The sequence below is a fragment of the Suricata suricatta genome, chromosome 3, assembly GCF_006229205.1.
Source record: "Suricata suricatta isolate VVHF042 chromosome 3, meerkat_22Aug2017_6uvM2_HiC, whole genome shotgun sequence".
NCBI classification, from domain to species: Eukaryota; Metazoa; Chordata; class Mammalia; order Carnivora; family Herpestidae; genus Suricata; species Suricata suricatta.
This window is the reverse complement of record NC_043702.1, coordinates 48,305,021-48,316,097: the sequence shown is the minus strand read 5'-3', so window position 1 is coordinate 48,316,097 and position 11,077 is coordinate 48,305,021. Positions and strand designations below refer to the sequence as shown.

The 11,077-nt window shown below is 34.9% G+C and overlaps 1 pseudogene; it reads left to right on the top strand.

The window, feature by feature from the left end:
• The first annotated feature begins 10,631 nt into the window (after nucleotides 1-10,631).
• LOC115286978 lies at nucleotides 10,632-10,856 on the top strand (annotated as a pseudogene).
• Nucleotides 10,857-11,077: the final 221 nt, after the last annotated feature.

Sequence of the window (11,077 nt, the reverse complement as noted above, 5' to 3'; positions counted from 1 at the left end):
ATTTTATTTATTATAGCAACAGTTGAAATTTTCTGGAATCATTAATTCAGTCTTTCTGAATTAATTCTAGATTTGTTGGTCATATTACTGTAAATAGAATGATATGGAGCACAGTGAAAATGCTAAAGCCATATATACATTGTGGATTAAATCTGCAATAACGGTATTTTATAGGAAATATGTAAAATGTTATATGTCTTTTAACATTAAATTAACAAAAGTTATTTTGTTTCAGAGGAAATTTATTTTTTTAAGTTTAAGTTTATCTATTTTCAGAGGGAGAGAGAGAGAAAGAGAGAGAGAAAGAGAGTGCCCGTGAGTTGAGTGGGGGAGGGGCCAGGAGAGAGGGAGAAAGAACCTCAAGCAGGTTCCATGCTATCAGGACAGAGCTTCTCCTAGGGGCTTGATCCCATTAACTGTGAGATCATGACCTGAGCTAAAATCAAGAGTTGGATGTTCAGCCGACTGAACCACTCAGGTACCCCTCAGAGGATTTCTGGTTGGGACATTTAGATTTAGCAATTTTGAGGTAATAGAATTAAACAGATCAACATATTCACTGTTGGAGAATTATACAACCTTGTAAAGTTTCAAGCTCTTGCTTCCTATTTGTAAAAAAAAGTTCATACAGGAAATATTTTTCAGAAGGATTGAAAAGTTTTTGGCTCATTATGTTTTATTGTATATTGTCGCTCATGGCCTTATCTAATTTCTTTTTCTGAATGACTACATTGAATGCTTCTGCCAACTTGCTAGATAAGAACTTTTCATAGATTGATGATACCTATAAAGAAAAGTTCCTTAGTGGCATATCTATGCTGTGTTCTTTTATTTGTTTAATTAAAAAAATATCTTCCTATTATGAAGCATAACACTCATAGGGACAAATGCGAAAAACATCAAAGTATAGTATAATGAATTGTTACAAAGCTGTATCATGTCCTAGGTCAAAAATTGGGACATCAACAGCTTTCAAGAAGCCACTCTGCCCAGATACTCCCTCTGTTTTAGCTAGAGGATATCACTATACTGACTTTTGTGATCAACTTGCCCTTACTTTTATTGTTTAACCATCTATGCCTGCATTCCTAGACAATATATTCTTGAAATTTATGTAAATGTGATTACACTGCATGTAAATTTTTGTGCTTGTTCTTTTGTTCAATATCATGTTTAAGATTTATTGATGTATTACTTCATTTTGAGAAGTTTTAACTGTCTTCCATGTGAAATAATTTTAAGGATTGATTGGAATTTATTCTGATGTATCATTAGCAGATATTTGTCTAACCTTTTCTCTTTTCAAGTTTTGTTCCTCTTGTTGGTTGTTTTAATGTGCAATTACAGATAAGTCTCATTTACTTGCCATGATCCTGTTTCCTGTGTAGAGGGTTTTTGATTACTATTTTTTCTTGGATTATCATATAAATTTATAGAGTGCAAAGATTTTGAGCAGAAGGGAAAGGAATAGATGTTGCCCTTTGAAACGATTGACTAAACTTACTAGGGAAGCATATGGTACAAAGTACGGCATGAAAGGAGCTGACTGATAACAGCAAGATTTCAGGGAATAGGATGTCTGTTTAGTTTCAAGAGGAGAATCAATAAAGGAAGAAAAACAGGTGGCATCTTCATATCTAGTAACCTTTTGGCTTTATTGCTTGGAAAATTCAGCATTCTGCCAAAACAGTTGCACATTTATGACAGTACCAGAGAAATAAGTAATTTTGGTTGAAGGATTTTTACCTAGAATCCTTTCACACAAGGAATGTGACTATTTGGCACCTAAATATATATGTTATGGAAAAAGAAACATAAGAGCAAGTTTTTATTTTTTCTTGTTAACTAAGACAATCCTGTTGCTGACAACTTGAGTCACAAATCCACAATATTTCACTCTACATATTTTGAGATGCTTCCTTTGGAGTCCTAGTATAAAGATTTGGTGGACACATGGTTGAATCAAGTCAGTTAAAGAAGCAATATTGGAAATTCAGTTGGAAAAGAAGGGCAAAATAAAACATGAGATTCTATTAAAATAAAGTTATTATACATTAAATTCCAACCTCTCTTTATTCTCTGCTTTAATAAGTGGAACTGCTACCTACCCAGTCCCTCAAGTCAAAAATGAGTCATTCTAGATTTACCTTCTTTGGTTTATATACTACCAACTATCAAAATTTATTGATTTTTTTCTTTTTCACTTTTTAAAATATTTAATTTAATTTAGTTTTTATTTTTGAGAGAGAGAGAGAGAGAGACAGAGACAGAGACAGACAGAGAGAGAGACAGAGAGAGAGACAGAGTGTGAGCGGGGCAGGGGCAGAGAGAGAGGGAGACACAGAATCAGAAGCAGGCTCCAGGCTCTGAACTGTCAGCACAAAGCCTGATATGGGGCTCAAACTTAAAAACCACGATATCATGACATGGGCCAAAGTCGAATGCTTAAGTGATTGAGCCACCCAGGCACCTCTCTCTCTCTCTCTTTTTAATATATTTATTTTGAGAGAGAGAATGAGAGAGAGATCACATGCAAGTGGGACGGGGCAGAGAGAGAGAGAAGATCCTAAGCAGGCTCTGAATTGTAAGCACAGAGCTCGACATGGGTCATGATCTCATGTGCTGGGCTTGATCTCACGACCTCATGACCTAAGCTGAAGTCAAGAGTCAGATGCTGAACCAACTGAGCCTCCCAGGCACCCCATATTGCTTCTTTCTCTTAAACATTAGCTTACCACCTTCATGGTCTCCAATTCTATTACCTCAGTTTGGGGAAGCATTTCTCAACTAGTTGATTGCAATTTTCCCCCCCCTTTCCAAAGATCCTTTATCCTTGGTACTTTTGGAGTGAAAATTATTTTTTTAATTGAATTATAATTGACATAAAAGATATTAGTTACATATGTATAAGATAATGATTTAATATTTTTATACATTTCAAAATGATCATCATGATAGATCTAGTTACCATCTGTCATTATACAGTTTTTATAGTATTATTGGCTATATTCCCATATACTGTATATCACACCTCTGGTTTCATAACTGGAAGTTTGTACCCCTTAATTCTCTTTACCTATTTTGCATATCACCCATCTTCCTCACCCTCTGGCAACCTCTGGTTTGTTCTCTGTATCATGAGTGTATTTCTGTTTTGTTTTGTTTGTTTGTTTTGTTTTTAAGTTCCATATATAAGTGAAATATATGGTATTTGTCTTTCTCTGACTTACTTCACTTGGCATCATATTCTCTAGGTCCATCCATGTTGTCACAAATGACCAGATTTCATTTTTTTATGACTGAATAGTATTTTATATAATATACATAAGTATATGTACACATGTACATATATATGTGTCATTGTCACCAAAAATTAGGATGAGATTGCAAAATTGGCATCCTCCAATATTTCAGTCCCAAATAAAGTCCCTGCAGGTGCCTGTCTCTTTGGCGTCCACTTTAAAGCCAGTAGATGGGGTGCCTGGGTGGCTCAGTTGGTTAAGTGGCTAACTTCAGCCCAGGTCATGATCTCACAGTTCATGGAGCTCAGAGCCTGGAGCCTGCTTGTGATTCTGTGTCTCCCCTTCTCTCTGACCATCCCCCACTTGTGCTCTGTGTCTCTCTCTTGCAAAAATAAATAAACATTAAAAAAAATAGAAAAAATTAAAACCATAGGTGTGTTTCTCTTATTATGGTCTAGGGGTTTTTCAATATGTTACCTTTGTGTTAGATCTCAGAGTTAGTTTACTCATGAGTCCTGGAAGAGTGGGATCTCTGTTCTCTACAGTTCTAAGATTCTCCTGGTTTTATTCCCCATAGATTTTCAAAACAGGATGTTTTGGGGCTTGTCTTTCTCATGCCTGCCCTTGGGGTTGGGGTCACTGGTGTGGGGCACAATCCCTTCATTCCTAGAGTGAGCATATTTTTGGGATCCCACTCACTTGTGGGGTCACTGTGGCTGGGGTGGGTTCTGGCAAGGCTCTGCCTCTAACTCTCATACTCTTCTTCATGCATCTCTTTTGTCTTTTGATGTAAAAGTTCTGTTTATCTAGTTCTCAGGTCCTTTTCATAAGAAAATTCTTTCATATGTAGGTGTAATTTTGTTGTGTCTATGGAAGGAGGCAAGTTCTGGTTCTTCCTATGTTGCCATCTTGAACCCTGTCTTGAAGGGAAAATTCCAAAACTAATCTTAGCTTGACACTTCTTTGTTTAAAATCAGTGTTTCCTGTTTGCATTTCCTCTCAACCTTCAGGATGAAGTCCAGTTTTGATCTCCTTGACTGTATAAACATGACTCATCCCTTGTCACTTCCCCACATACTCCTAAGTGTCAGCCATATCAAAGGACATGTACCATCATCTTTCTTGCTTTAGTGTGATTGTACATCCTCTTTAATTTAAACATCCTATTCCTCTCTTTGACTTGGCTAACTCTCACTCATCATTTAAGATTGAAATCAAGGGACTTCAGGTAACCTTCTGTTAGCCATTCAGTTTGTTTGAGGAGTGCCTCCTTAGCATTCCAAACTTCTTCTTCCTTCTTGTCCTTGTCCTTCCTCTTCTTCCTTCTTCTTCCTCTTCCTTCTTCTTCTCCTCTGTAAAGACCTTTCAACCATTAAAAAAAGGTTTATTTTTGATAGACAGAGAGTAATTTGGGCAGTGGCAGAGAAAGACGGAGAGAGGATCTGAAGCAGGCTCTGCACTGTCAGCAGAGAGCCCAGTGTGGGGCTTGAGCCTACAAACTGTGAGATCATGACCTGAGCCAAAGTCATATGCTTAATCGACTGAGCCAGCCAGGTGTCCCTGCGTTCCACATTTCTTATACTTATGTCCATTATGGGGCTTTCTGTAATGCTGTTGTGTGTCCCTTCTGTCTGTCTTCGCCAGTTGTCTGTGAGCTTCTAGAGGTCATCATGTATAATCAGTGTTAGGATTCTATATAGGATACAGCAGATATTCAGTATATACACACAGGAGTCTGGTGAATGCATGGAAGCAGAAACAACCCCAAGAATGAGGAAAAGACCTTCTGGGCCAGAGAGCTGTGTGCCTTTGAGTCTTTTTGTAGAATAGCCCTACCTTTTATTATCCCAATTCACAGAAACTACTATTTTATTTATTTTTTCCTTTTATTAACCATTGGCTTTCATTTTCTGGTTCTACGTAATTTACTAAGTGGATCCTTTGCTCAGGCAGTTGCAGTTGAAATTCTTAAAACATTTAGAAATGACCCATGTTTTATACATAACATGCTCAAGTATTGTAATGTGTCCATGCATGTTATCTTTATCGCAGAAAATATTTTAACATTATCATATAAATCACTACCACTTACATTGTAATTTCATCATCCCTTAAATCAATATCTAGAGCCATACAACATTTTAAAATCTTCTTTACATATTTTTCATGTTGGAATATTATAAAGAATGAAACTTGTGCTTTCATTTATAAGACCCAGAAAACAGTCTCTAGAAATTGGTGTTGGAATTTTATACATGGAAATCTTCATTTTTTGCTAGTCATACAAATGTTTCTCTTCTACTTTCTTTATATTTTATTGGAATGTCACTTTTGTTGCATACTAATATGCTGTTTGTTTTGATTTATAAAAGAAATATTTTCTCCAAAAGCAAAAAAAATGTTACTTCTTTTTATAAAGTTCTTATTACAAGCTAAATTTAGATTTGATTGGCTTTTCTAATCAGCTTTTCCCAAAATTGTTAGTAGCAAGCACAAATTCATACAAAATACTCTAGAAAGCTTAAAATTAAAGTTTTTATTCTGTCAAAGACCATGATATGTTCTTTGAGAATCTTCTGTTGTTTTACTTAACTTTTATATTTTGCCTAAATTAAATTGTTTTCACATTAGATGGTGGTAGTACCATTAGCCTGGTTGTGAGATTAAATTTACATGTGTTTCAGCAAGAGATTTCCTCTTTGGTCATATCAAGAAAATATAATGTATAGTCTCTGAAATACTTGCAAGAGTATTATTGCCAAAAGCACAATCGTGATCATATCTTCTTGGAACAAATTCATATTATTCATGTGCTGTACATGGTCAATAGAATACTCATGGAGTTTTGGCCCAAATTCTGGCTTCTAAGAATTTTCTTTACCAACCATCTTAGCATAGCTATACTAGGCTTGCCCTGGTATATCAATGGCTAATATGGAAGTCCACTTATTTTCTTTACCTAAATTGCAATTTGTCCCTTTTTTTGTATATAAGTTTTAAATTTAAATTTTAGTATAGTTAACATATGGTGTTATTTTAGTTTCAGGTGTACAATACAGTGATTCAACAGTTCTGTACATTACTTAGTGCTCATCATGATAAGTGTGCTCTATTTCACCCATCCCCCACCCATTTCCCCTCTGGTAGCCATCAGTTTGATCTCTATAGTTAAGAGTCTGTTTCTTGGTTTGCCTCTCTGTCTTTCTATTCTTTTTTTCCCCCCTCTTTGCTTGTTTTGTTTCTTAAATTCTACATATGAGTGAAATCATATTTTTCTCTGACTTATTTTGCTTAACATTATACTCTCTAGCTCCATCTTTGCAATGACATGGATCTTTTTTTGTGGCTGAATAATATTCCATTGTGTGTGTGTGTGTATATATTCAATATATATCACATTTTCTTTATCAATTCATTTATTAAAGGATGCTTGGGCTGTTTCCAAAATTTGACTGTTGTAAATAATGCTGCAGTAAATACTGAGGTGCATGTATCCCTTTGAATTTGTGTTTCTTTATTTTTTGAGTAAATACCTGGTAATGTGACTACTGGATCATATTAGTTTTATTTTTAACTTTTTGAGGAACTTCCATACTGTTTTCCACAGTGGCTGAACCAGTTTTCTTTTTTCCTAAACAGTGCAAGAGAGTTCCTTTTTCTCCACATCTTCACCAACACTTGTTTCTTGTGTTTTTAATTTTAGCCATTCTGACAGGTGTAAAGTGACATCTCATTGTAGTTTTGATTTGCATTTCCCTGATGATAAGTGATGTTGAGCATCTTTTCATGTATCTTTTGGCCATCTGGATGTCTGTTTTGGAGATGTTAATGTCTGTTCCTGTCTTGTGCCCATTTTTAAATTGGATTATTTGTTTTTAGGGTGTTGAGTTGTGTAAGTTCTTTACATATTTTGGATATTAACCTTTTATCAGATATGTCATTTGTAAATATCTTCTCCCATTCTATAGGTTGCCTTTTGGTTGGTTGATTATGTCCTTCTCTGTGCAGAAGCTTTTTATTTTGATGTAGTCCTAATAGCTTATTTTTGCTTTTATTTCCCTTGCCACGGGACACATATCTGGAAAGAAGTTGCCATGGCTGATGTCAGAGAAGTTATTTCCTGTGTTCTTTTCTAGGATTTTTATGGTTTCAGTTCTCATATTTAGGTCTTTAATCCATTTAGAGTTTATTTTTGTGTTTGGTATAAGACAGTGGTCCAGTTTCATGCATTTGCATTAGCTGTCCAGTTTTCCTAGCACTATTTGTTGATGAGACTGTCTTTTACCCATTGGATGTACTTTCCTGTTTTGTTGAAGAGTAATTGACCATGTAACTTTAGCTTTATTTCTGAGTTTTCTATTCTGTTCTGTTGTTCTAGGTGTCTTCTTTTGTGTCGGTAGCATACTGTTTTGATTATTGCGGCTTTGTAATATAATTTGAAGTCTGGAATTGTGATGATTCCATCTTTGCTTTTCTTTTTCAAAATTGCTTTTGAAATTTGGGGTCTTTTGTGATTCCATGTAAATTTTAGGATGGTTTGTTCTAGTTCTGTGAAAAATGATGTTGGTATTTTGATAGGGATTGCTTTGAATGTGTATGTTGCTTTGGATAGTATAGACATTTTAACATTATTTGTACTTTTAATCCATGAATATGGCATGTCTTTTTATTTCTCTGTGTCATCTTCAATTTCTTTCATCAGTGTTTTACAGTTGTCAGAGTACAAGTTTTTTGCCTCTTTAGTTAAGTTTATTCTTGGGGCACTTGGGTAGCTCAGTCAGTTTAATGCCTGACTTCAACTCAGGTCATCATCTCACAGTTTGGGAGTTCAAACCCCACATCAGGATTACTGCTGTCAGCCTGTCAGCGCAGAGCCTGCTTCAGATCCTCTGTCTCCCTCTCTCTGTCCCTCCCCTACTTGTACTTTCTCAAAAAAATAAATAAATATTAAAAAAAGTTTATTCCTAGGTATTTTACTATTTTTGGTGCAATTGTATGGGATTGTTTTCTTAATTTCTCTTTCTGCTGCTTCATTGATAGAGTATAGAAATGCAACAGATTTCTGTACATTGATTTTGTATCCTATAATTTTACTGAATCCACAGGTGAGTTTTAGTAGTTTTATTGTGGATTCTTAGGGTTTTTTAAAATATATAGTATAATGTCATGTGCAAAGAATGAAAGGTTTATTTGTTCCTTACAATTTGGATTCCTTTAATTTCTTTCTTTTGTCTAATTGCTGTGACTAGGAGTTCCAGTACTTTGTTGAATAAAGGTGGTGAGAGTAGATATCCTTGTCCTGTTCCTTCAATTTTTTTCACCATCGAGTAGGATGCTGGCTCTGGGTTTTTCATAGAAAGCCTTTATTATATGGTGGTATGTTCCCACTGAACCTACTTTGTTGAAGGTTTTTATGATGAAGGGATGTTGTACTTTATCAAATGCTTTTTCTGCATCTATTGAAATGGTCATATGATTTATATTATTTCTCTTGCTGATGTGATATATTACATTGATTGATTTGCAAATATTGAACTACCTTTGCATCTGGGAATAAATTTTGGTGAATGGTTTTTTTTAATGCATTGTTGGGTTTGGTTTGCTAGTATTTTGTTGAGGAATTTTGCGTCTGTATTCATCAGAGATGTTGGCCTCTAGTTCTCCTTATTTGTGGTGCCTTTACTTGGTTTTGGTATCAGAGTAATGCTAGCCTTATAGAATGAATTTGGAATTTGGAAGTATTCTCTTCTCGTCTATTTTTTGTAATAATTTGAGAAGAATAGGTGTTAACTCTTCTTTAAATGTTTTGTAGAATTCACCTGTGAGGCCATCTGGTCCTGGACTTCTTTGGGATGGTTTGGATTGGTGATTGAATTTCAGTGCTGGTAATTGGTCTGTTCAAATTTTCTATTTCTTCCTCATTCAGTTGTGGTAGGTTATATGCTTTTAGGAATTTATCCAGTTCTTCTGAGTTGTCCAATTTATTGACCTATAATATTTCATAATATTATCTTATGATTGTTTATTTCTTTGGTGCCGGTTGTTATTTCTCCTCTTTTATTTGTGATTTTGTTCATTTGAGTCTTCTCTCCCTCTCCCTCTCTCTCTCTCAAGCTGCTGCTGCTGCTGCTGTCATCATCTTCTTCTTCTTCTTCTTCTTCTTCTTCTTCTTCTTCTTCTTCTTCTTCTTCTTCTTCTCTTTTTTTCCTCCTCCTTTCCTCCTCCTCCTTCTTCAAGGAGTCTATGTAGAGTTTTATCAATTTTGTTGATCTGTTAAAGAATCAGTTCTTGGTTTCATTGATCTGTTCTATTGTTTTTCTAGTTTCTATATCATCTATTTCTGTTCTAATCCTTATTGTTTTCTTCTTTCTGTTGTTTTAAGGTTTTGTTTGTTCTTTTTCTAGCTCCTTTAGGTGTAAGATTAGATTGTTTATTTGAGATTTTTCTTGCTTCTTGAGGTAGACCTATATTGCTATAAACTTCCTCTCAGAACCACGTTTGCTGTCTTCCAAATATTTTGGACCATTATATTTCCATTTCATTTATTTCCATGTGAATTTTTATTTCTTCTCTTATTTTTGGTTGGCCAGTCATTATTTAGTACCATGTTATTTAACCTCCATGTATTTGTGGTCTTTCTGGATTTATTTATTTATTTATTTATTTATTTATTTATTTATTTATTTATGTGATGGATTTCTAGTCTCATACCATTGTGGTCAGTAAAGATGTATGGGATGACTTGAATCCTTTTGAGTTTGCTAATACTTTTGTGGCCTAATATGTGATCTCTTCTGGAGAATGTTTTGTGTGTACTAGAAAAGGATGTGTGATATGCTGGTTTAGGATGGAATGTTCTGAACATATCTGTTAAATTTATCTGGTCTAGTGTGTCATTCAAGGCCACTGTTGTTGCTTGTCTGGGTGACCTGTCCATCATTGTAAATGGGGGTGTTAAAGTCCTCTACTATGAGTGTATTACTGTCAATTAGTTCTTTTAGATTTGTTATTAATTGTTTTTGTTAAATATTTGGGTGCTTAAATATTTACAATTGTTGTATCTTCTTGTTGGATTATCCTCTGTATTACTATATAGTGTCTTTCTGTCCTTTGTCTCTTGTTACTGTCTTTGTTTTAAATTATATTTTGTCTCATATAAGCATTGCTGCTTTGGCTTTCTTTTGACATCCATTTGCATGATAAATGTTTCTCTGTCCCCTCACTTTCAGTCTGCAAGTATCTTGTAGGCAACATAGAGATGGGACTTGTTTTTTAATCCAGTCTGCCACCCTATGTTATTGATTGGAGCATTTAGTCCATTTACATATAAAGTAATTATTCTCTTCTTTTCTTTGCCATTGTGGTGTATCTGGTTGACTGTTCCTTGCTATGCCTTCTCACAAGATTTTCAAGATCAAGAGATTCTTGGCCAAGAAACAAAAGCAGAATCATCCCATTCCCTAGTGAATTTAGATAAAAAATGGTAATAAAATAAGATACAACTCCAAGAGGAAGCATTGGAAAAGAACCAAACTGGGTTCAGAAGGGATCACGCATGAAATGGCACACATATTTATGTTGCATGAAGGTTATGTGCTCATATCCTATCACTAAGTAAACAATACTACTACCTGAACTATAGACATGTTTTATTGGGGAAATGATTTTCCTCTGTTACTATGCTTCTACACCGGTAGGTTGGCTCAGTAATAAATGTATGAGACCTTTTGTTTGGAAAACAAAAGGAATTATTGATATGTATTTATTGGCATTTTGACACTTGTTTTATGATTGTTTTGTAGTTTTCCTTTGATCCTGTCTTCTCTTGCTCTCTT